At 36.2% G+C, this 26,193-nt stretch overlaps 1 long non-coding RNA gene across 1 annotated transcript; it reads right to left on the reverse strand.

Annotated features, from left to right (window-relative positions):
• Positions 1–392: 392 nt before the first annotated feature.
• LOC109146868 lies at positions 393–21,414 on the reverse strand. The gene is made up of 4 exons (XR_002048523.1): positions 21,399–21,414; positions 14,753–14,755; positions 9,582–9,588; positions 393–468 (listed from the first exon to the last, which is right to left on the reverse strand). It is a non-coding gene; the product is annotated as an uncharacterized LOC109146868 (long non-coding RNA).
• Between the last annotated feature and the right edge of the window lie 4,779 nt (positions 21,415–26,193).

Below are 26,193 nucleotides of genomic sequence, written 5' to 3' on the forward strand. Positions count from 1 at the left end.
GGCATGAGAATGAGCGAACCAGCTAGAGATATCATTTATTAGTTAGACAATTGAATTGTTAGTTGTTTTTGTACTAGTACATATCTTGAGTTGTTTATTGTAAATTGTAAATTTAGCCTTAGCGTTTGGGTATAGAGAAATACCTGAGTGTGGTGGTAACACCCATTTTCTTTTGATTAGTTAATGCTTCCGCTATGAGTTTAGTAAATTGTAAATTAAGAAAAAAGAAATTGAAGGAAATTTTGGATATGAAAATTGGGGTGTTACACGTCCACCCATCTGGTGCTGGCCTAGCGGAGGGGGCGACCTAGAAAAGGGCTACCTGGTGCTTGATAAGGTCCAGAGTGAAGCCATCAAAAGCGGAAAAGCGGAAAAGGGCTACCTAGTGCCGAGAAGAGTCCAGAGTGTGAGCCGTCTTGAGTAAGCCGCCGCAGATGTCGGCTTCTCAAGGGTTGGGTAATGATATGACTCCACAAGATATTGTGGACTAGAAATAACAAGGGAGTGCAAAGAAGACATTTGAGAGAAATTTTTATTTTGGAAGGATTGTAATTAACAAACTTAATATCTTAGAAGGAGTATATTCATGGTAACAAATTGTAGGCCAAATCGGAATGTAATTCACAACAAGGGAAATCTCTGAATGACAATCGGATGAGCGCTTCTTACACCACCATGGACGATGACCAGAAGAGAGGGTCTGACACCACTATGGATGACGATCACTCGAGAGGTTTTGACACTGGAATGGACGATAACCACCAGAGAGCTGCAGACATCGACATGTATAACAATAAGTTACTCAACTATGTGTTTCTAAATGTTTAGGGGAAGTGCATTACGGTAGAGAATAGGGTTTGCGAAATATCGTGGAGTGCACGTACGTACAATTTTTATTTGGGGTAAATCACGTACATATGTTCGTGACTTAGGATGTTGTGTGCCAAACTTATAAAAATTGTGTAACATGCATGAGGATGGCGTGTGCAACATTGTAGTATGTCAGAGGCCACAGTTACAAAACATGCCGTAAAAAAACTAAGCGACGGCAAGTTCATTATGTAGAGGATAGGGTTTGCGACACATCTTCTTAGAAGTACAGTCGTTGAGGGGGGCAAAAATTCATCTCGTTTACTGCACGTACATAGGATGGTATCTTAGGATGTAGTATTCCATACTGTTGAATGTCGAGTGCCATGCATGAGAACGTCGTGTGCACGTACATCGCGGAATAGGTAGAGGTGACCATGGTTCGGCTCGAACCGAAATCGTAACTGTAGCAACCGTAACCGAACCGGAACAGTCCGTACGGTTCTGGTTCTGGTTCCTAACCGGAACCAATATGGTTCTGGTTAAGGTTTTCGTAAATAAGGAACCGGAACCGCCGGTTCCGGTTTGGAACCGAAAAAAAAAATTAAAAAAATTAATAGTTGCAGCATACTGCCGTCTGCCACTTTGCCACACTTCCGCATTAGGCAGTGGGTAGAGTGGGACGTGACGTGAGACTTGAAATCTCATGTAATTAATGGCGCAAAGGCCAAAGACCAAACTTTGGTCTTTGGTCTTTGGTCTTTGGCCTTTGCGCCAAGACTTAAGAGGACAAATAAAAAAGTATTTTTTATTTTATTTTTAGATAAATCCGGTTAGAAACGGCGGTTTCAACTGGAACCGCCGGTTCATGAACCGGAACCGGAACCGGAACCGCGGTCACCCCTAAGAACAGGAACCATTTTAAATGACAGCGTGTGCAACAAAATTTAATATTTTTCATCAATTTAGCATATAGTTGGCATTTGTGTGATGGAAAGGGAGAGTTTTTTGTGAAATTATTATTGGCATTGGAAATTTTTAAAAACATTTCATTTTGAGTATGATGAAATATGTGAGTTGTTCAATTACAAATGGCAATTTAATTTCAATAAAAATGGCAAAAATGAGCCATTTTCAATTACAGTTTGTGCAATAACTTTTAGTATTTTTCATGAGTTTAGCATATATTTGGTATTTGTGTGATGGAAAGGGAGAGCTTTATGTGAAATTATTATTGTCATTTGCAATTTCTGTAAACATTTCATTTTGAATATGATGAAACTATTAGTGGTTGAATTAAAAATGGCAAAAATGAGACATTTTCAATGACAGTGTGTGCAATAATTAACCAAACTCACATTCTTACTGAATTCAATTTTGTGTTGTACGATGTGGAGACATCTATGGGAAAAACAAATGAATTTATTCCAGATTGTGATGATACAATAAAGTCCTACCGCGGCCAACATTTTGAAACAGTAAATTAAGGAGTTGAGTATTACAAACGGTATGCAGCGGCAATGGGTAATAGATTTCTCAAATTATGTAATTCTCCACTACGACAAAAATAACTATGTGTTCTAAAATCCCATGACATTCTACCATGAATAAATAACTACATGTAACTGCTTTCATTATTTATGGTACCAAGTGCATATGGAATATAGTTGTCAAACCGAACTCACCGTACACACAACAACCGATAAAAGGGCACACAATGTGCAAAAGGAGTGCACAGAAATTACACTATATGGGCACACAATGCACATTCGGTGTGTGCACATGCCAAACTAGTATTGAACTACACTTAGGAAATTAGGACAGAACGTAAAAAAAGACTCTACATTAAATAAACAAACAACACACACAACGTGAACAAAAAAAAAAATGGCACAAAAAAATGAACTCCAAGTACTGACATCCTATAACACAAAAGCACAGTAATAACATATCATGTACGCACGAAATATTGGATAGAAGCTAAGGCACACAACATATGTAGTAATGCACACAAACTACACTAAACGGGCACACAATATAAAGTAAATATAATGATTTTGGCACACAACATAAAATAGGACTGAAGATAAATTAACAAACAACGCACATATCTTGAACATAAAAAATGCACAGCAAAAGAAACCATGAGCACACAGCTTATAACAGACCTGCACACAAATAATATAACTTATACACACGAATGATTGCAGCGAATACAATTAATGGATGAAAATAAAGAGATTAAATTACCAAAAACTCAACATCTAAACAATGTTAAAAGACGTATTCCATAATTGGCCATCAAAACGTATACAAAAACAAGGCATGGCCAACATACTAAGTTCAAAAACTGCAACACCCCCGATTTCCAGGCCAAATTAAACTTAAACATTCAGATAATCTAACCATAATATAAGCATACACAGCGGAAGTCTTAACTATATAAAAACTGGAAAACTAAGAGTGTTATGTCACGTCCACGCTAAGGTGAACGCACAGGCGAAAACAACATCTATATCATCAGTCTAAAGGGACAAGGTCAGACCATACACAAGTCTAAAATCCAACATAGAAGGCACACAGGCCCAAAACAAACTACAAAGTCTAAGGGATCTATACTATCCATTACTAGATCGCGCTCGCCACTACTCGGAACCTGAAAAGCACATATAGATAAAATGGGACGACGCCCGGTCAGCGAATGATGCTGGTAACCCACCAATACATGTCAAAAGCATATATAGATAGATAGTATATACAAAATCATTTCGAAATGGAATACTGTATATAGGGGTTCAAAACCAAAGATGGAAGCCAACCACAAGACTCTATATCACTCACAACAAGGACAAGGGGAAACACATCCCAAAAACACATCAAGACACGAGTAACAACATAATAACTCAACAGATAAGGATAAACATCCACATACTGGCACTTTATGCCACAATGACGCTTCATGTCACAAGTTTCGAGTTCCAACCTTATGCCCTGTTCCAACCTTATGCCTACCCCCGGCCTTATTACGGTTTCAACCTTTACCTCCGAGTGTCACCCTATACTTCCAAGTCAAACCTTTTGCCTCTGGGAACCGCCGTTCCCCCTCCAACAACCGCCAAACAAAACCACCGAACGCATAGTACACGAGGGTACATTGCAAAGTCACATCACAAAACCGCCAAACCGTGTGAGCTATACTCACGATAACAAACCACCAAACTCATGCATGGCCACCACGAGGACCACATCTGTACCTTGGTGATTAATGTCCCATACCGTTAATTGTGCAATCCAGGTACAACCAACACACACATTCATCATCATAGGAATCAATCAACGGATCACAACGAAGATGTGAAACCATACTCAATCAAGGAAGGATCACAATCCGACATCAACGATGATCAACAAAAGTTATCATCCACAATAGGAAAGAACAAACCACACACGCTAGCATTTCAACATCAAACCAGCATGCTTATCAAACGGATAAACAAAACATAGTTCCAAAGAACATACAAGACTCATCATGGTTCAACGTATCACAATGTTGAACACTTAGCACGATTCAAGACACCAAATCCTACATGGAATCCTACCATATAGTTCTAGACATACGAAACATCAAGAAGACACTCAAAAGCCCAACAAAAGAACATCGGGAAGTCAAAACATCAATTACCGAGTCAAAAGAATCACAGGGAACAAATCCCCACACATCACCACACACGTACTCGCGGGTGGAGCCACGGGTGGACCCCCACCCGTGGTTCCACCCACGGGAACCAAGTCCCACAAGCCAACGTACCCCGTGGGTGGGGCGGCGGGTGGAGCCCTACCCGCCGTTCCGCCCGCGGGTACCGAACGCTGAACAAATTAATCCCTTCGGAGATTTTCAACACCAAACTCAAATTCAAGTCCAAAACATGCAAAATCTCACAAAATACAACAAAATGACTTGAATAAAAGGAATAGCCAAGCAATGGCATACAAGTACCCTAATAACAAGCTCTAGATATGCATTTTCACAAGACAATGCATCAACACTCACATTTCATAGCAAAATCACATGTAGAATCCAAGAAATCATCATATAGGTAAGCAAAATAGATTTCGTAGAGCATGGGTTACCTCTTGAAGACAAATCCTTCACTTAAAACACTCCTCAAAGCCCCTAACAAGGTTCACCTTCAACACCCACTTCAAGAACACACCAAAAGATCATAAAGATTTCATCTTTAGGAAAAGATACCTTAGAAAGCACTAAAAACACAAAAGGAACATAGATCTTACCCTCCTAGATGCTCAAGAGTAGGAAAGGTAGAATCTTGGAGACAAACTTTGAAAATCTTGGAAAGCCTCAACTTAGCATGGAAGAAAAGCTAGCTAAATTTTAGAGAGAAGGAAGAGCTTATGTTTTGAAAGTGTAAGGGAAAGAATGAAAGGTGTCTTCTAGGTTAGCTTGTAATACAAACATGAGGTGAAATGCCTTCATTACCCTTACTAAGATGAAGAAGTGTAAGGGAACAAGGGAACTATCCTTAAAGCTTTAGGTACAACACCTTGACTTGGGTTGACTAGTCAATTACTAGTCCCCGACTATTGAATTTTCAGGAATTTAAAGAATAATTCACCAATTAGATTAGGATTAATTACTTAATTAATCCCTAAATAGAATTTAGATTTGCGAGGTGTCACAAAAACACCCAAAAAGAAAAACGAAACAAACAATAAGTTTAATCTAACAAATCAATCTTTGGTGGTACAGAAAGGGATCAAAAGATAGCGCAACGCACGTGCCACATTGCTCGAAAGATCATGAATGTCCTTGCTAAACCAAATACAATTGGGCATATGCAAAGTGCACACAATATAAAAGAAAAATGCACACAATACTCTGTGTCCGTGCACGGTGAAACCAGAACAATACATAATAGAATAAGAACATGAAAACCTCTTGCAAATATTACTAGGCAAAATTGGAAGGATTTTCCGCATAAATACAAACATAAAAATAAAAATAAAAAACAGTATAATTCCCAAATCATAATCCCCCCGAACCCCACACTACCCTGTCGGGCAAAGACCTTACGAAAATGCACCCAAAAAGAAATATAACAGTAAAGGTACTAGCCTTAATGACATGTTTCTTCTTGAAATGAAACATATAACACAAAAAATATATAATTTTTACAAGAATAATAATAATAATACCAATAAAAAAATGCAATACAACTAGTGTTTCAAGAAGAAAACAAGAAAAAACACGAAATTGTAAATAATAAAAAAAAAACAAATTTGGCCGAACATAAAAGATTGCTAATTACGCATACGCAATGAACAATAAACAAAATTTTCTAAACCAAATGCAATTGGGCATTTCACTATGGAATTCAAAGAAATTACCTACGTTTCAGCACAATGCACAAAAGCCAAATGAAAAAAAAAAAAAAAACCCAAAAGAAAAAAAAAAAAAAAAAAAAAAAAAAAAAAAAAAAAAAAACCTACCTTCTAAAAAAGAGGATTAACAACACGGGAAATAAAAAAGCAAGAACGGCGAAGGGCGAAGGGCGAATATTCTTACCCTCAACAACCCAAAAGGAAAAACCCCTAACGTCTACTAAAAAAAAATGGAATCGCAACAAGGAGAATACAAACAAGAAACGCGCAGGGAGGATAAACAAACCTCGCCCAGTAGCTGCAGATCACTCCCCAGCTCGTTTCGACCGTCGACCGCAACAGTGTCCCCCATTACTGCCACCGCCGAGTGCAATGCGAAGAAAGGAACGCCGACCGCCGTTAGTTTTTACGACTGCAAAGAGAAGAAAGAAAACGAAGTGTCTGAAAAAGGAGAGAGAGAAATTAAGGCGTGGAAAAAACGAACATGAATAGTAAGCGGCCAAAAAAAAAAAAAAAAGAATGCCACATTAAACAAACCTCTATTGAATTTCCAAAACACCCCCTTACAAAAAACACACGCACGAGACAGAATAAAATAAGCCTGATAATGAAATATTTACCATCTAATCTAGACCATCCATTTTTAAAATCCAATGCACAAGATTTGTCCTTAGTGTCCTCTATAATATAGTTGTCCTCATTTGAATACATTTCTCTCACTCTCTCTCTCTCTCTCTCTCTCTCTATATATATATATATATATATATATATATATATATATATATATATATATATATATATATATATATATAGGGTTGCATTCACATGAGTACATCAATATATAGAGGACTGTGCAGACAGATAATGGGCACAAAATAAATTAGTACACGACTACATCTGACCATGCACACGACATACAGACTAATTGCACACGACTATATATGTCCTCACAGTCCTCTATAATATAGTTGTCCTCATTCGAATATATATATATATATATATATATATATATATATATATATATATATATATATATATATATATATATATATATAGGATAGGTAGGGTCACACCCTTTGAACCTTCCCTCGTGAAGGTACATTTACTCTACTGACTGTACGGTAGAACGCGATGTCTTTGAACCGACTGCCGTTTGTGTAGACGATGACATATCTCACACAGGAACCTCCCAACCATGCTTTGTTCTCATGATTGTGCCCATTTTGGTCGTGGGTCACCATTCCTGGTTCTGCAAGAGTTTGTGAAGAATTGTGCCCGTCAATTCTCCTTTGAAGCGACCCTCACTTCTCTCTCACATAGGTGATTTTTTCCCGAGTATCTCGCATACTCACATATGTCAACCGACATTCGAATCACTAAAGCATTTTACATTGTGCTGGAGCCACTGTTTCTAACGAGGAGTGGTAGGGAATCCGAGACCCCCACAGTGACACGCTCCATTCCATAATTTAGTTGTCCCATTGAACCTAGGTGCCAGCTAGGTTGGGTGTCCACTATAGAACTTATACCAAGGGCTTTAGACCCATTCCTCGTCTCAACTTCTCCACAGCTACTCTACATAACCCTTTGGTTAGCGGATCCGCTATATTGTCTTCTGACTTTACGTAGCCAATCGAGATAATACCAGTTGTGAGAAGTTGTCTAATGGTATTATGTCTACGACGCACATGTCTAGACTTACCATTATACATATGATTCTGTACTCGTCCAATTGCAGCTTGACTATCGCAATGCACACACATTGGAGGTACAGGTCTTTCCCAATTAGGAATATCCTCTAAAAAATGGCGTAGCCATTCAGCCTCTTCACAACATTTGTCCAAGGCTATCAGCTCAGATTCCATCGTGGATCTAGCTATCACGGTCTGTTTAGAGGATTTCCATGCAACGGCTGCACCGGCTAGTGTAAATACATAGCCACTCGTGGACTTGGAGTCATTAATATCGGATATCCAGCTAGCGTCGCTATACCCTTCAAGTACAGCAGGATATCTCCCATAGTGCAGTCCAAGGTCTCGAGTATACCTTAAGTATTTCAGAACCTTCACTACTGCCGTCCAGTGCATGGCACCGGGGTTACTCGTATATCTACTGAGTTTACTAACCGCAAAGGCAATATCCGGCCTAGTACAGCTCATTAGATACATCAAACTACCAATAGCCCGAGCATATTCTACTTGAGAAATACACTCCCCGTGGTTCTTGGTTAGATGAACGCTTTGATCTAATGGCGTCCTAGTCCCTTGATGATTATCCTTGTTAAATTTTTCAAGGATTTTATCAATATAATGTGATTGGCTTAACACCAGACCATCAGGTCTTCTAATGATTCTAATCCCGAGGATTAAATCAGCCAAACCCATATCCTTCATGTCAAATCTCGCATTTAACATGTTTTTGGTAGACTTGATCATTCGATCGTTACTACCAACGATGAGCATGTCATCTACGTATAAACAAAGAATGACATAACCGTCTATCATTTCTTTAATGTAGACACATTTGTCACTTTCGTTTATTTTAAACCCATTAGTCAACATCGCATGGTCAAACTTCTCGTGCCATTGCTTAGGCGCTTGTTTTAAACCATATAGCAATTTAACCAACTTACACACTTTCCTTTCTTGGCCCGGAACCACGAACCCTTCGGGTTGTTCCATATAGATTTCCTCATCTAGTTCGCCATTTAGGAAAGCGATTTTAACGTCCATTTGATGAACTTCCAAATTCCGCAGCGCGGCTATAGCAAGTATCATTCTAATGGAGTTTATTCTCGTCACGGGAGAATACGTGTCGAAGTAATCAAGGCCCTCGCGTTGCCTGTAACCCTTGATTACAAGCCTAGCCTTATACTTCTCGATGGAACCATCGGGTTTCATCTTCCTTTTAAAGACCCACTTGGATCCTAAGGGTTTACTACCCGGAGGAAGATCAACAAGTTCCCAAGTGTGATTCTGTAAAATAGAATCCACTTCACTTTTAATAGCCTCTTTCTATATTGGTCCTTCTGTAGAAGTCACGGCTTCTCCGTATGTTCGAGGCTCGTTCTCTATCAAACAAGATAGAAAATCGGGTTCATTTTCTAATAAAAAAGTTAGAGTACTCGAATCGTACTCCAACAAGTTAGAAAATCAGGACCAAATGATTTTCCAACTCTCGCCCGTTTACTGCGTCTTGGCTCGAGCTCGGGTTCTCTCTCGGATTCCCCACTATCATTATCCATAGCTTCGTCAAACGTTCTTTTTGACGAACTCGGTCCCTCATTGGACCTACAAGGAAATACATTTTCAAAGAAAGATGCATTCCTTGATTCTATTATCGTGTTCTCGTGTACGTCTGGATTATGGGACTCGTATACTAAGAACCGATAAGCACTAATATTATGTGCATAGCCAATAAAGATACAGTCCACCGTCTTAGGACCTATCTTTACTTTCTTAGGTGTTGGCACCAAAACTTTGGCAAGACACCCCCACACTTTCAGGTACTGGTAGGAAGGTTTCCTACCGTTCCACAGCTCATAAGGAGTCTTATCAAGCTTCTTGTGGGGTACCTTATTTAAAAGGTAATTACTTGTCAAAATAGCCTCACCCCACGTGTCTTGAGGTAGGCCCGAACTTATAAGCATCGCATTCATCATATCTTTCAATGTACGATTCTTTCGTTCGGCAACACCGTTCGATTGAGGTGAGTAAGGTGCAGTACGCTCGTGTATTATACCTACACTCGCACAGAAGTCACCAATAGGTGCTTCGTACTCACCACCTCTATCGCTTTTAACTTTCTTATCTTACGATTAAGTTGGTTTTCAACTTCATTCTTATAAAGAATGAACTTTCCCAAGGCTTCGTCTTTGCTTTTAAGCAAATACACATAGCAATAACGTGTTCTATCATCGATAAACGTGATAAAATATTTATTACCACCTCTCGTTTGTATCGATCTAAAATCGCACAAATCACTATGGATTAATTCTAGTGGTTCAGTTTCCCTTTCAACCGATTTGAAAGGTACTTTCGTTAATTTTGCCTCAACACAAATTTCACATTTGTTATTTGTGTTAATTTGAAAATTAGGAATATGGTCCATGTTAATTAAGCTACGTATAGAATTATAATTAACGTGACCTAGTCTACCATGCCACAAATTGGAAGACTCAAGCAAGTAAACGGAATTAACTTTGCTCTTATTCATGATAATAGGCATTACATTGAGCTTAAAAAGCCCATCAGTTACATAACCTTTGCCTACAAACATTCCTAACTTAGACAAAACAACCTTGTCTGACTCGAACACCATGCGAAAGCCATGCTTGTTCAACAGAGAGCCAGACACAAGATTCTTCCTCAGCTCAGGAACATACAGCACGTTGCTCAACGTCAGTTCCTTCCCGGAAGTCATCTTCAGAACCACCTTGCCCATGCCTTCCATAGCAGACTGAGCAGAGTTTCCCATCCACACCATTTCACCCTCAACGGTCTCAAAGGTGTTGAACATCTCTCGGTTGCAACACAAGTGCCTGGTTGCACCGGTATCAATGAACCATTCATGAGGGTTTGAGCCCACGAGGTTCACTTTGGTCACCATAGCCGAAAGGCTAATCTCGACCTCTTTCTGACTGCTATCTCCAACAACATTGGCTTCAGAACTCTTGTTCTTCTTCCTTGGAGCCTTGCATTCAGATGCTCTGTGGCCATGCTTGCCACAATTGTAGCATTCACCAGGAAACTTGTTCTTGGTAACGCCACCTTTCGGACCTAGCTTTCGCTTGTCCTTCTTGTTCCTCTTGGAGCTCTTACCATGCTCCACAACGTTGGCCTTAGCGCCAACAACGATAGGAGTCTTCCTATCATTCATCCTGTTCCCTTCCTCAATCCTGAGTCGCTGGATCAGGTCCTCCAGATTCATCTCCTTTCGCTTATGCTTAAGGTAGTTCTTGAAGTCCTTCCACCCTGGAGGCAACAAATGGATCACAGATCCCACTTGGAAGGCTTCACTTAGCACCATGCCCTCGTCACGGATCTCATCAAAGATTAATTGCAAATCTTCTACCTGACTTAGCACGGTCTTTGAATCAACCATTTTGAAGTCGAGGAATCGGCCAACTACAAATTTCTTTGAGCCGACATCCTCACTTCAGTATTTATGATCCAAAGCTTCCCACAACGCTTTTGATGTGCTTATCTTTCGATATACATCATATAGCGTGTCACACAATCCATTCAGGATGTAGTTTCGGCAAAGAAAGTCTGAATCCTTCCAATAGCCAACCGCCATCACGGATTGTGCATCTTGTTCCTTCAACTCGGGAACACTCTCGGACAAGAACCTTGCCAGGCCGAGAGTTGCTAGGTAGAACAACATCTTCTGTTGCCACCTCTTGAAGTTCGAACCAACACCGGTGAACTTCTCCGGCTTTTCAGCCGAACCACTCGGTACCGAAGGTACCCGAGACATGGGAATATATCCCTCAGTGCTCCCACCATCTTGTGAACCAACGTTCACTTGTGTAGCTTGGGAATTAGCAACATTGTTGCCATTCCCTCCACTATTATCCACAACAACGTTATTGTTGCCGTTTCTTCCATTGTTGTCCGCAACAACATTATCCTCCCCATCAATTGGCAGTACGGGATGCTCCATTTCTTCTTGGAAATTAGAGATAAACAACCAACGGGAAACGGATATAAGGTTTTAAGATTGTTGAGTAATATGGTAGAAAATTCCCAAAAATAATAATCCTACGAAAAGATTAATATTATATGGGAAAACAGAAAAAACTGGGAAGGAAAAGGTTGAGTATTTGGGTATAGGTTTAGCGCGAGTTCGAACACGAAGTTCTTTTCCTTAAAACCTTATTTGCTACCTCCCACAAGTGCTAGGAGCGTTGTAGCCTAGGTTTCCCAGGATAAAACGTGCTATGATTCCTTGTTTAAGCACCTAAACAAGGAACCCGTCGAACAAAGCAAAGCTTGGAACACTGGTTGGCTAAAGAAGAGAGTAGAAGCAGAGTTTTGAGAGAATAAAGCTACTGGAATTCCTTTGTTTCTACACTGTGTAAAAATACTACTGCTCTACCTCTCTTTATATAGGGCTTTCGGAAGGGATAGCATTCAACATGGCCTTTAATTGGTATTAAACCAATTGTATAACACCTGTAACAGTCACCCACTAAGTAGGATTAAACTCAGAATTTAAAATTGGAATTAAAACAGTATTAATTCCGTAACAGATGAGTTTAATCTGTACAACAGGCTGAACTTTCGGGTTTCAGACCGTTGGGGTGCAGGTTCACACGAGAGCACACGGACCAGGCAACACGAGAGTACATCTCTTGTGTGCACTGTGGTGCAACCCGAGAGTGCAAGGTATAACTTAGCCCGCAAGGCCAGCCTCCGGACGAGAGTAGGTGCTCTCGGTTCCGGTTCGGTTTTGGCCGAACCAAGTGACTATATCAGATGGAAAATGATACCGAAGTTAGGCATAACTTAGCCCGCAAGGCCAGCCCATTTCTGGACAACATTCGTGCCGGCGCACGCGAGCTCGGGCTTGAATCAAGCCTTTTCGATGTCCTCTAGTTGGATTTTGATTTACACCATCCCTCCCCCCCAGTAGTATATACATAGCCGACGTTAAAGACTTTTTAATTATTTTTTATTTATTAAATTTATAACGTTGGTTATTAACAAATAGCCAACGTTATAAATAAAAATAAAAAAAATAAAAGAAATAAATACCCTACGACGTCAGCTATAAAAATAAAAATAAGCCGACGTCGTAGGGTATATTTTTAATTTTTTTTTAAAAAAAAATTGTTTAGATATAACGTCGGCTAAACGTTATATATTAAAAATAAAAAAATAAATAAAAGAAATAAATATGATACGAGTTTTAGCCGACGTCGTAGGGTCTTTTTTATTATTTTTTTAAAAACTGTTTAGATATAACGTCGGCTAATTGTTATTAGCCGATGTTATATTGTTATTAAAAACAGATCTGAGATTCGAATTTCAGTCACTCTACCATCGCCACAGCCTTCTTCCCATTGCCACCGCCAACGCCTCTCTTTGCCATCGCCACCGCCAACGCCACACTGCCCAGCCGCGACAGCCGGTCGTCGCTCCGCCGGGTCGTTTCTCCGCCTCCGCCGTAGCCTCGGCGTCGTTTCTCCGCCTCCTCGTCGTCGCTCCTACCCGCACACCACTGCCCAAGCCGCCGCCGCAGCTCCGCCACACACAGACGCGCTGCCCAGCCTCCCCGCCGTCCGCTGCACTGCCGCACTGCCGCACTGCCGTCCGCTGCTCTCCTGACCGCCGTCCGCCTCTTCGCTGCTGTTGGAGGTAATTTTTTTAATTATTATTAATTAATTCGAATTTTAGTAAATATAATTATATTTTAGGGTTTATTTGAAATTATTATTAATTAATTCGAATTTTAGTAAATATTAATTTATATTTTAGGGTTTATTTGAAATTATTATTAATTTATTTCGAATTTTAGTAACTATATTTGCATTTTAGGGTTTATTTGTATATATTTGAAATTATTATTGATTTATTTCGAATTTTAGTAAATATATTTGCATTTTAGTGTTTATTTGTATATATTTGAAATTATTATTAATTTATTTCAAATTTTAGTAAATATATTTGCATTTTAGGGTTTATTTGTATATATTTAAAATTATTATTAATTTATTTCGAATTTTAGTAAATATATTTGCATTTTAGAATTTATTTGTATATATTTGAAATTATTATTTATTTGTTTCAAATTTTAGTAAATATATTTACATTTTAGGTTTATTTGCATATATTTGTAATTATTATTGATTCATTTTGAATTTTAGTAAATATACTTACATTTTAGGGTTTATTTGTATATATTTGTAATTATTATTAATTTAATTCAAAATTTAGTAAATATATTTGCATTTTAGGGTTTATTTGTATATTTTTGAAATTATTATTAATTTATTTTGAAGTTTAGTAAATATATTTACATTTTAGTGTTCAATTGTACATATTTGAAATTATTATTAATTTATTTCGAATTTTAGTAAATATATTTGTATTTTAGGGTTTATTTGTATATATTTGAAATTATTATTGATTTATTTCAAATTTTAGTAAATATATTTGCATTTTAGGGTTTATTTGTATATATTTGTAATTATTATTGATTTATTTCGAATTTTAGTAAATATATTTGTATTTTAGTGTTTATTTGTATATATTTAATGTTATTATTAATTTATTTCAAATTTTAGTAAATATATTTACATTTTAGGGTTTATTTGTATATATTTAAATTATTATTGATTTATTTCGAATTTTAGAGCTAGACTTTTATATTAGGCTGCACAACTTGCTTGTTACTTTTTACGTTGTAGTATCTGTTCATATACTTTCTCAACCTACTGAAACACAAAGAACCAGTAACGCCTCCACTGAGGCTCGAACTCATAATCTTCCAAATGGAAGTCCAACCCGGGTACCATTAGACACATAATCCTGGTAACTTGCTTGTTACTTAGTGTACTGAAAAACTAATACTAATAATAACTAGTCTATGCCCACCACAACAATTATTTTAGATATTTGTTGAATCAATGTTAACAAAAGTTTAATTGAAATTATTATTATCCTAGATTGACTTGTGATGGATAAAAGTTGGATGAATGCTTCTCGGTTGAGTATGGAATATGAAGCCGAAGTTAGAGAATTTATAGAGTTTGCAAAACGTCATCTTCCAAATAATGATGCAATGTTTTGGTGTCCTTGTAAGAAGTGTTGTAATCTAAAACTATTAAGTGCAAAGGACATATATGATCATCTAATTTCTGATGGAATTAATCTAAATTATACAAAATGGATATAGCACGGTGAAGGAGGAAGAGAGACTTGTACATCTAACATATATGTTGACAACGAAGCAAATGAAGATGATGAGTCTGAAGATAGGTTAGACGAAATGTCCCGTGATGTTGGAGAAGAGTTCACAAATCAATCAAATGAGTTGGGTGAATTATTAAATGATTCAAAACAGCCTTTATGGCCCGGGTGTAGTAAATATACTCGTTTATCTGTTGTTTTGAAATTATTCAACTTAAAAGCTAGGAATGGATGGAGTGATAAGAGCTTTACTGCTTCACTTGATTTAATAAATGATATGCTTCCAGAAGATAATGGACTGCCGAAGAGTACATATGATGCCAAGAAGATTATGTGTCCCATGGGTATGGAGTATGAGAAGATACATGCTTATCCTAACGATTGCATATTGTTTAGGAATGAATACAAAGAATTGAATGCATGTCCAATCTGTGGGTCATCTCGGTACAAAATAAGAGAGCATGTTGTTGGTAAGGCAAGTTTGAAAGGGCCACCAGCTAAAGTTATGTGGTATCTCCCAATTCTTCCAAGATTTAAGCATATGTTTGCAAATCCAAGCGACGCGAAAAACTTAACATGGCATGCAGATCAAAAAATTTCTAATGGCAAGCTTTGACACCCAGCTGATTCTACTCAATGGAAAACCTTTGATAATGTTTTTCCTCAATTTGGCAATGAGTCAAGAAATCTTAGACTTGGCCTATGTACCGATGGTATAAACCCTCACGGGAACCTAAGTAGCAAGCATAGCTCGTGGCCAGTTATGTTAGTGATTTATAATCTACTTCCTTGGTTGTGTATGAAACGCAAATATATATTACTGTCCTTGATGATTTTTGGCCCAAAACAACCCGGTAATGATATAGATGTCTTTTTGGCACCATTGATTGAGGACTTGAAAAAATTGTGGGATGAAGGTGTGTTAGTGTTTGATGCCTACCGAAAAGAGAATTTTAAGTTGCATGCTATGCTTTTTTGCACAATCAATGACTTTCCAGCTTATGGAAACCTGGTTGGGTATAGTGTCAAAGGACATAAGGCATGCCCTATATCTGAAGATAATACATGTTATTATCAACTTGTCCATGGCAGAAAGACAGTCTACTTGGGTCACCGGAGGTTTCTTGATACAGTTCACCCTTACAGCAACAAGACTATACAGATGCTCCACAACCACTGAACTGGGATTGATGTTTATGAACGTGTAAAAGGTATAAATGTTACTTTTGGTAAAACTAAAAAGCTTAAATCTCAAAGAGGTAAGAGGTCAAGAGCTAATGTTGAGATACCTCCAAATGAAAAGAGTCCATGGAAAAAGAAATCCATGTTTTTTTATCTTCCATATTGGAAGACATTAGATGTGAGACATAGTATTGATGTGATGCATGTGGACAAAAATGTGTGTGATAGTCTTGTTGGAACTCTTTTAGATATAAAAGGTAAGACTAAAGATGGACGCAATGCTAGATTAGACTTGATTGAAATGAACATACGAGTTACATTAGCTCTACGCCAAGGGGATAAGAAGACATATTTGCCTCCAGCTGCTCATACTTTATCAACAATGGAGAAAATAAGTTTTTATGAGTGTTTACGTGGAGTCAAGGTACCACAATGGTACTCATCAAATATTAGAACACTTGTGAATATGCAAGATTTAAAATTGGTGGGATTGAAATCTCATGATTGTCATGCCTTAATGCAGCAACTATTGTTAGTGGCTGTTAGAGGTATATTGCCAAAAAAGTTGAGATATACTATTATAAGGTTTTTTTTCTTTTTCAATGCTATCTGTGGAAAAGTGATTGATCCAGACAAACTAGATGAATTGCAAAATGGCATTATTGTTATATTGTGTCAGTTGGAGATGTATTTTTCACCGTCATTTTTTGATGTCATGGTTCATTTGGTTGTACATCTGGTGCGAGAGATCAGACAGTGCGGTCCTGCTTATTTGAGGTGGATGTACCCATTTGAACGGTACATGAAAGTCTTAAAAGGTTATGTGAGGAACCGATATCGACCAGAAGCATCTATTGTTGAAAGCTATATTGCTGAGGAGGTAACTGAATTTTGTACTGAATATTTGGCGGGGGTAAAAGCTATTGGTCTTTCTAAGTATCGACATGAATGAAGAAGTGCTGGGAAAGGTACTCGAGGATGCAAAGTAGCCAGTATGCCTCGTGCAGATATTGAGCAAGCACATTTGTACATCTTTCATAATACAAGTGAAGTCGAGCCATATTTAGATGAGCACAAGGCAATGATTAAAGAGCAAAATCCAAGAAAGACAGACATGTGGATTGTGAGTGAACATAATCGTACTTTTATTAGTTTGTTTAAGAATAAAGTTCTAAGTGCTGATAACTATTCTGAAACAGTATGATTGTTAGCTCATGATCCTTGTATGCAAGTCATATGTTATACTGGATATGATATACATGGATTTTCTTTTTATACAAAAAAACAAGATAAAAAGAGCACTATGCAAAACAGTGGAGTTTCTTTGGTTGCAAATTCAGTGCACTTCAGTAGTTCGAAAGATAAAAATCCGGTGATTGCAGAGTTGTCATATTATAGTGTGATTGAAGAAATATGGGAGGTTGATTATGTTCAGTTTAAAGTGCCGATGTTCTGATGTAAATGGGTAGATAGTAAACACGGTGTTAAAGCTGATGACTTAGGGTTTACACTTGTCGATTTGAACAGTGAAGGTCACAAAAATGAGCAATTCATAATGGCATCTCAAGCAAAACAAGTATTTTATGTTACTGATCCTAGTGATAAAAAATGGTCTGTTGTTCTTCATGGAAAGAGACAAATTACTGGTGAAGGGAATGAAGATGTTAGTTATGAGATTGAGGAAATACCACCTTTTTCTTCAAGTTTATTTCCAGTTATTATAGATAATAAGATAGATGAAATGCATGCATCACGGGATGATCATCATGAAGGGCTATGGGATAATTGATTATTATTTGTAATGCTTTAACTTCTTCTTGTGTTTACTATATCTAAATATTTACAGTTATATTTATGTATATTATTCTTTTGTCATTCACTAATAATTTCTTTGCTAAACAGGCATATGGATTCATCAAATGACCCCCCTATTGATAGTACCACCCAAGCTAAAGGTACTAATACCAAAGCTAAGAAGAGGGGTGCCACCGTTATGACAAAATTAATTTCTGGGCGTGGTGACAGAAACAAGAAATTGGTGGTTCAATTTGATAGTAAACACGATGATGTTGGAGTAGGGAGCGCCCAATTCAGAAGTTATTTTGCGCTGATTGCATGAAGCAAAGTTCCTATCACATATAAAAATTGGAAAGTGGTCCCAGAAGAGAGTAAAGCGTTGGTGTGGGATAATATCGTGGTATGCAACTTATTTATAAAACTTTTGAATTAATTGTATTTAATTTGTTTCTAATAAATAATCTTGTCTTGCGGAGCATTTATGATATTCCCACTAATGCGGATCTGAAGGATTCTTTGATGAAATATGCTGGTGAATGGTGGAGAGACATTAAAAGTAGATTGAACAGAGACTTTATATTCAATAATGAAGACCCAATAAACAATACTCCATGTAAAAAATACACATTCGTTGATCAAAATACATGGAAAAAGTACCTGGAGCTTCGTAAAACTGCAGAGTTTGAGGTATATATTATTATTTTTCTATCAATTATTTATTAACTCAAATATATTAAAGATATATTATTACTTAATGTTTTCTTTTTGTGTAGGAATCAAGAAAGAAACATCAAGAGCTACAGAGTAAGAATGTCCATCCATATCATTTAGCCCGAGGAGGCTATAAGAGATTGGAGAAGCTTATGATGGATGAGAAGATGAAAGAACAAGAAGAAGCTGCAAGTTCAGATCCATCGTCAATAGTTTCTCCTCCATCTCCTCCAACTAGACATGAAAAGTGGAAGAGGGCAAGAATGAAAAAATCAGGAAATATTAACAACGAAGCGACTAGAATGGTCGTGGAAAAGATTGTAAGTAATATGTTATAATTTTCTACATTATTAAGATAGATAGTAATCATTATTAAATAATTTTTTATATGTTACGATTTGCTATCATTGCAAGCTTCTCAAGGAGAATTTGTTGAGTCCGGTAGACAAGATATATTGTCTAATGCCATAGGTACAGATGAGCATTGCGGACATGTTAGAGCCGTGGGTAGAGCACATGGCTTAAAAAGCTACTTTGGTCATGCAAAACATCGTCAAAGCCAGCCTACACCAGAAGTAAAAGATATGATTAAGGCAGCAGTTGCTGAGGCGTTAGCAATTCAAAAAGAGCATTTTGAAACATCCATGCAAGTAACCATTCAAGAGATGATGAATGAAATTAGTAGTATGAAGACTCCAGCGGCTCAACCTGTACCATCAAGGCAGGAGGAAGACATGTGTGTAGCTGTCCAACCACATTGTCATAGTGAAAAAGCAAGTTCTCCAGACCCTTTTGCTGATTTACCGGTCGTAAGTAATCATTTATAACTAATCTTATTATTATTTATTAAAAACATTTTAGCTATTTTTTAATATGAATTCATGCAGTTAGGAGCAGAATGTGAATTGTATTCGGAAGATCACATTAGAAGTAAAGTTGCACGTGGGACAGTTTACAAGGCCGAAAGGGTTCACGAGATACAAATACATGTGGATCAAGTGAAGGTCAGCGTAAATGAAATTCTCGTGTCAAGTGCCAAGGTACCCTTCCCTACCGATGAGGTTCAACTGTTAAGGGATGCACTGCACAACTTTATTATTTGGCCAAAGAAGTTGGTTGAGGTTCAACTGTTAAGGGATGCACTGCACAACTTTATTATTTGGCCAAAGAAGTTGGTTGAGTTGTATACCCAAGCTGATGAGGTATGTATTTTCAAAATTTTTGGATTTTAAAATAGTGTTTAATTTACTTTTTAAAAATAGTAATTGTTACTTATATTGAACAGTTAAAAATGACTTATGATTCCGGTATGCAACGACCTTCTGTTGATCTCACTATAACTGATCCGACTTCTTTGAGTCCTCGATGTCTAAATGTATATAAAATTGTTCGCAAACTTGATGAAAATGTTGTGATAAAGATGGAGCGTGGTATTGTGGGTGATGTTGACTATCCCTTACAACTTGACCCGTCGGAGATTATGCGTTTCTTAAGGATGGAGACGTTAGATGTTTCCATATTGCAGTTCTTTATAAGGTAATAATTAAGTTCTTTACTTATATTTGTTTATATAATATTTTTCATTTCATCTATTATATTACTAATATATATGATTGATTGTATTTTTGAATAGGGGTCTTTATGACAAATTTGAATTGGCATCAAAGACCACATATGGCTTCTTAGATCCACATTTCATTCAACCAGTTTCAAATACTATAGATGAACGGACAGGGTATATCAACGTCACCATGCAATATGGACAGAAACAATGTTATCTAGCGTCATATATTTTAAAGTACGTTTTAATTGTTTCAAATAAAATAACTTATATATAATACACTTCTATTATATATTATATTTACTTACAACTAATACATTATTGATTTGTAGTGACCATTGGATGTTGATGGCAATTTGTCCTCAACTTAATGACATCTATTGGTTTGATCCAATTGGAGACCAGCCACGTGATGACATCAAAGATATTGTTGAAAAGTATGTGAACTTATAAGTATTAATATGTATAATTAATAAAGTATGCATGATGTCATAAAGTATTTATGTATACTAATCTCTTATAATTTTAGGTGTGTGAATTCAGCAAAGTTGTTGAGAAGCAATGGATCAATTCATTTACCAAAATGGACTAAAGTTTTGGTAAGTATTTTATACATTTGCAAAAGTACATATATTTTTGTTTTATTAAATAAAATTTTAAATGTAATTTTTATTACAAAGGAAGGGGAATACCCATACAATCTATGCCTACACCAAGGCTCGAAACCTACACCTCTCACATAGGAGAGCAATCCGATACCAGTGGACTACAAGCCACTTGGTAATTTTAAATGTAATTTAATTCAAATGTAGTATGCTCAACAAGTTGGAAGTACGGCATGTGGATATTATGTGATGAAATACATTCTTGAAATTCTTTCCAAAGAAGCATGTGCGGGAATGGATAAGGCATATAATTTAATATAATACCTTTCTCTTTCTAATTTTAAAAATGCTAGCTTACTAATTATTTAATAATTATCAACTTTGTAAATTGTTGAGAGAGTTGGTGGATCGAGCTACACTCAACAAGAAATTGATCAAGTAAGAGACGTATGGGCCGATTTCTTTGTTGATGTATGGTTAAGTATGTAAATTGAACAAATTAATATTAGGTTTTGATAATGTTAACTTGTATTATTGATTAGTATCAAATTATGAGATTTATTACTTTTATTACTTGTTTGATTATAAATATTAGATTTTACATATTTTGTTGTGATTGTGGTGCAATAATTGAGCAGGTTTTGGATGTAGTTTTGAGAAATTGAGCAGGTTTTGGATGTGGTTGTGAGTAATTTGAGCCCGGTATAAATAGACAAATAAACTGTATATTAAAAAAAAAAAGTACAACGTCGGCTAATTAGTATTAGCCGACGTTGTATATATATTTAAAAAAACATACAGTTTACGTCGACTATTTAAAATTAGCCGACGTTGTAATATATTTACAATAAAAATAAAAATGTTACAACGTCGGCTAATTCGTATTAGCCGACGTTGTATATTATTTAAAAAAAAAAATAAAAACGTTACAACATCGGCTAATTAGTATTAGCCGACGTTGTATATTATTTAAAAAATAAAAATAAAAACGTTACAACGTCGGCTAATTGGTATTAGACGACGTTGTATATTATTTAAAAAATAAAAAATAAAAACGTTACAACGTCGGCTAATTCGTATTAGCCGACATTGTAGATATTTATTAATTAAATTAAAAAATATATATAACGTCATCTATTTAAATAGCCGACGTTATATATAATATATACAACGTTGCCCAGAACAACGTCGGTATTTAGCTGACGTTAAAGGTGCTATTTAGCCGACGTTAAAGGCCTGCTGTGTAGTAGTGCATACTCCTCTCATACAAACACCCTTCGGAAAAAAATTATCAAAAAGACACGTGCATGAGCCCCGTACGACCATACGACAATTGTAAAGTGCCTAGAAAAATATCAGGTGTCACAATCTACCCCCTTAAATGATGCTTCGTCCCCAAAGCTTTAACCATGAACTAAACCATACCAAGGATAGATAAAACAATGACCTAAAATCATACCAGAAAATACCTAGTGTTACAAAGAATGTTTTAGAGAAGTTGTTTTAAGAGAGATTGTTTATAGAAGTTGGGTTTACTTCTCTTGTGTTTACTTCTCTTGGTTTTACTTCTCTTGGGTTTCACTCTTGGGAAGTTGACTTCTCAGGAGGTCACTCTTCGGATGACTTCTACTCTTCAGAAGTTGACTTCTCGGGAGGTTACTTTCCGGTTGACTTTTCGAAAAGCTAGTCTTCGAATGACTTCTCGGATCCCCAGAAGTTGTAAATATTATATTTAGTAATATAATGAATTCATGATCGGTTACATAATAATTGAATTATTATATTTAAAATATATTGGTATCATTATGAATATAATGATAGTGGGAGTTACAAAAACTTCCAATTAACTCTCTTCATTAATCAAATATTTATGAGAATTGAATAGAGGATGTCTGATGATGAAAAAAAAAACATTAAAAAAAAAAAAAAAAGGATTCCATCAAGTTGCCAACACACGGGTTGTGAGTGTATCCTTTGCTCTTGACTAAGTAGCGGCGGTACTTACGAGAGAGTGGTTTCTAAGACAAAACTCTCAAGTTACACCCTTGGTGAACTTTTTAGAAGAACAACCTAAAAAGTTTGGCATTCTTCTTGTATCTCAAAATGAATGTTCTAATTTGTTACCCTTGTTGCTTGCTAAGGGAAATTAAAAACTTTTAGGATAATGTGCCAGCACACACTGAAGTTTGTGATCAAGCTTTCCCTTGTTTCTTGACTCTCAGATTCCCTTTTACGAGACTAGATTGTTCTTTTCCTAACAAAAATAAATAAATAATTACGTACGCAAGAGAACTATGAAAAGTTCCGGTTCTCAAAGCAAACCGAAATCCAAACCGAACTGAATCTACAAACTGAACTCTTTCAAACCGAATCAAAACCAAAAAAAATAATAATAATAAATAAATAAATACCTTAGCTTGAACCAAACTGGAAAAAATCGAACTGAGAATCGAAACACCAACTCTAGTTACATATTTTTAATGCAAATAAAGTACAAAAAATAATGATTGAAAGAATTGAATTCCAGCGGACAACAATTCCTTGTTGCTGCTGGCAAAACCTTTGTTTAATCTAACCCAACACTGAATTTGAAATGTGTTTATATTATAATTAAAGACTCAAAATATCCTTAGCATACTGTATGTCTGTATATATCGTTATATAGTATTTCGTTTAAAAAAAAAATGTTATTTAACAATGTACGGTTCAAGTAGAAAAAATAAATTGATTTTTTTAACAAAATTTTATATTCAAACTTCATAAGTAAAGCAGCAGTAAGTGTTAAATTCGAAAAAAAAAAAAAAAAAAAAAAAAGTTATGTTATTGCCAGTAGATGCATAAATTAAGGAAAATGTACATTTTTACTCTTCTGCTTACGAAAAGTAGACAATTTTTTGAGTTGTCTTTTTTTTTTATTGAAGAAAAAAGAAGTAAATGTATTAAAGGGAGTCAGATTGTCAGATGGTATGCAAATGGTTTGATGATGTGGCACATGATCTCTCTTATGCTGGATGTATTTTAGCGAGTATCGAACTTTACAATGACACTTTGAATCAGTGTCTATTCTTTTTATTCCGAGATCAGCGAATAAGTTAGCTTATACAATCGTTAGAGCTACACGTTCACAACCTGGTCCCTCTACTTGACTATCTTTGATTCCTTCTTATATTGAACACTTATTAAATAAAGTTTTGAAATTTTACCCTTCAAAAAAAAATGGAGTTTAGCTCCAAGGAACGAACAACAAATGGATAGGGGACAAGGAAACAGTACTCCGAACGATCAGTCTTAAATAATGCCTCCTTAGCAAGTAGATGAGCGACCCTGTTTGTTTAACAAAAACAAAAAGTTAACTATAATCTCAAGCTAAGTTCTGAATGTGATGCAAAATGAGATCAAAATAAGAAATAACAGAAATAGAGCGGATAGCATGAACAACTTTAGCAGTCACTTTCAATGTGGATTGGGTCCAGATTTTGTAGCTTTAACCATTTCAGCGCCTCACGGATCCCTATTGCCTCTGCTTCATCAGATCTGTGCAGGCCTTGCCAAGGGATCATATACCTGCTGGCTGCTGCCATGAAAATACCATTAGAATAGCGAAGAACAAAGCCAAAACCCATCTTAGAATTGTTATTGTCAAGGGCAGTATCAACATTAAGCTTATACCATCCATCAGGGGGCTTTGACCATCTGGGGAGATGCTGAATTCGCATTCTGCCATTCAAACAGGAAGGCCTGTGCTTCATTGATAATAGCCTGCATGGGGGTAATAGTATGGTTCCATATTTTATCATTCCTTGCACTCCATATTTTCCAACAGACAGTAATCATAAGGCAGAGCTCATATTTGCAGATAGAGATTTGAAATTGATTTCCAACCAGCCCATTAAAGAGGAAGAACCAAGGTGAATGACACAACCAATATGATCCCAACAACCAGTGGCAAGGGGGCATTTAACAAATAGGTGGAATGCAGATTCATCAACACTTCCTTGTTGCTGTTGGCAAAACCTTTGTTTAATCTAACCCAACACTGAATTTGAAATGTGTTTACATTATAATTATATGTTATATTTATTTTATAAAGTGAACAAACAACCAACTAATGTAAATTAAACTTTAACTAGAAATTGTTATATATGTGAACAATTTGAGGGACTGATTTTGTAACTATATGGAATGGTTAATGATAATATTTGCATTTGCATGATATAATTAAAATAAATTGTCTTTTTTCTTTCTTCAAAAAGACTAGTGGTTTCACACATAGATAACTGAATGGAGTAATGGACTTTATTATGTTATTTTTTTCCCATATATATATATATATATATATATATATATATATATATATATATATATAAAAGAAAGAAATACCCTATTACATCAAATGTCTTTACTAAGGTTCAAATTTATCACCTCCGATATAGGAGAGCAACATAATACCATTGCACTACAAGACCCTTACTATATTTATTTTATTTTTGTTAATGAGAAATATAATCATAACTATTATCTTTCCGAATTGTGTATGTCGTTGTCGAGGGGATGAATATAAATTCTTCTAGCGTCATCAGCTTAATTATTAAAAAAGAAAATTGATTGCTTACTAGAAAATAAAGAATCTATAATGATGTAAGCTAGTTTAGCTTAAATTTCATAATGTGGATGTATTGACTACTCTCGTAATGATAACATCTTAATGTTCTAATTCTGTTGATAATGATGACTAGTCGGCAGCTACAAATGATTGAAATGAAAAGTATCACATTTTTGTCATTAGTATTATATTTTTTCTCATAATTAATAATTAATCAATTTATCTATAATTACTATACTAATAGTGTCAAATTGGGCCGACTCGCCCCATTAGGCCTGCCTCACTACGGGCTTAATTTTTGACGGGCTTTTGCGGACCGGTCCGTGGCTATCATGCAACTGTAGCCCGTCCCGCGCTGCTTGACGAGCCTCGCAGACTGGCCGCGGACTTTTCTCTTTTTTTCTTTTATTTTTTTTTATTGAATTCAAAATTCAAAAAAATAAGTAAAGACATTGCGAATTTGCAATCTAATTTTATAGTCTAATAAAAATTAATATTAATTCAAAGTTTAAAAAAATAAGTAAAATTTACAAATAATATTAAATTTTTCGTGTTTAAAAATTAAAAAGATAACACACACACACACGCACACACATACACACACATATA

Source organism: Ipomoea nil, unplaced genomic scaffold (genome assembly GCF_001879475.1).
Source record: "Ipomoea nil cultivar Tokyo-kokei standard unplaced genomic scaffold, Asagao_1.1 scaffold1940, whole genome shotgun sequence".
In the NCBI taxonomy this organism is placed as follows: Eukaryota; Viridiplantae; Streptophyta; class Magnoliopsida; order Solanales; family Convolvulaceae; genus Ipomoea; species Ipomoea nil.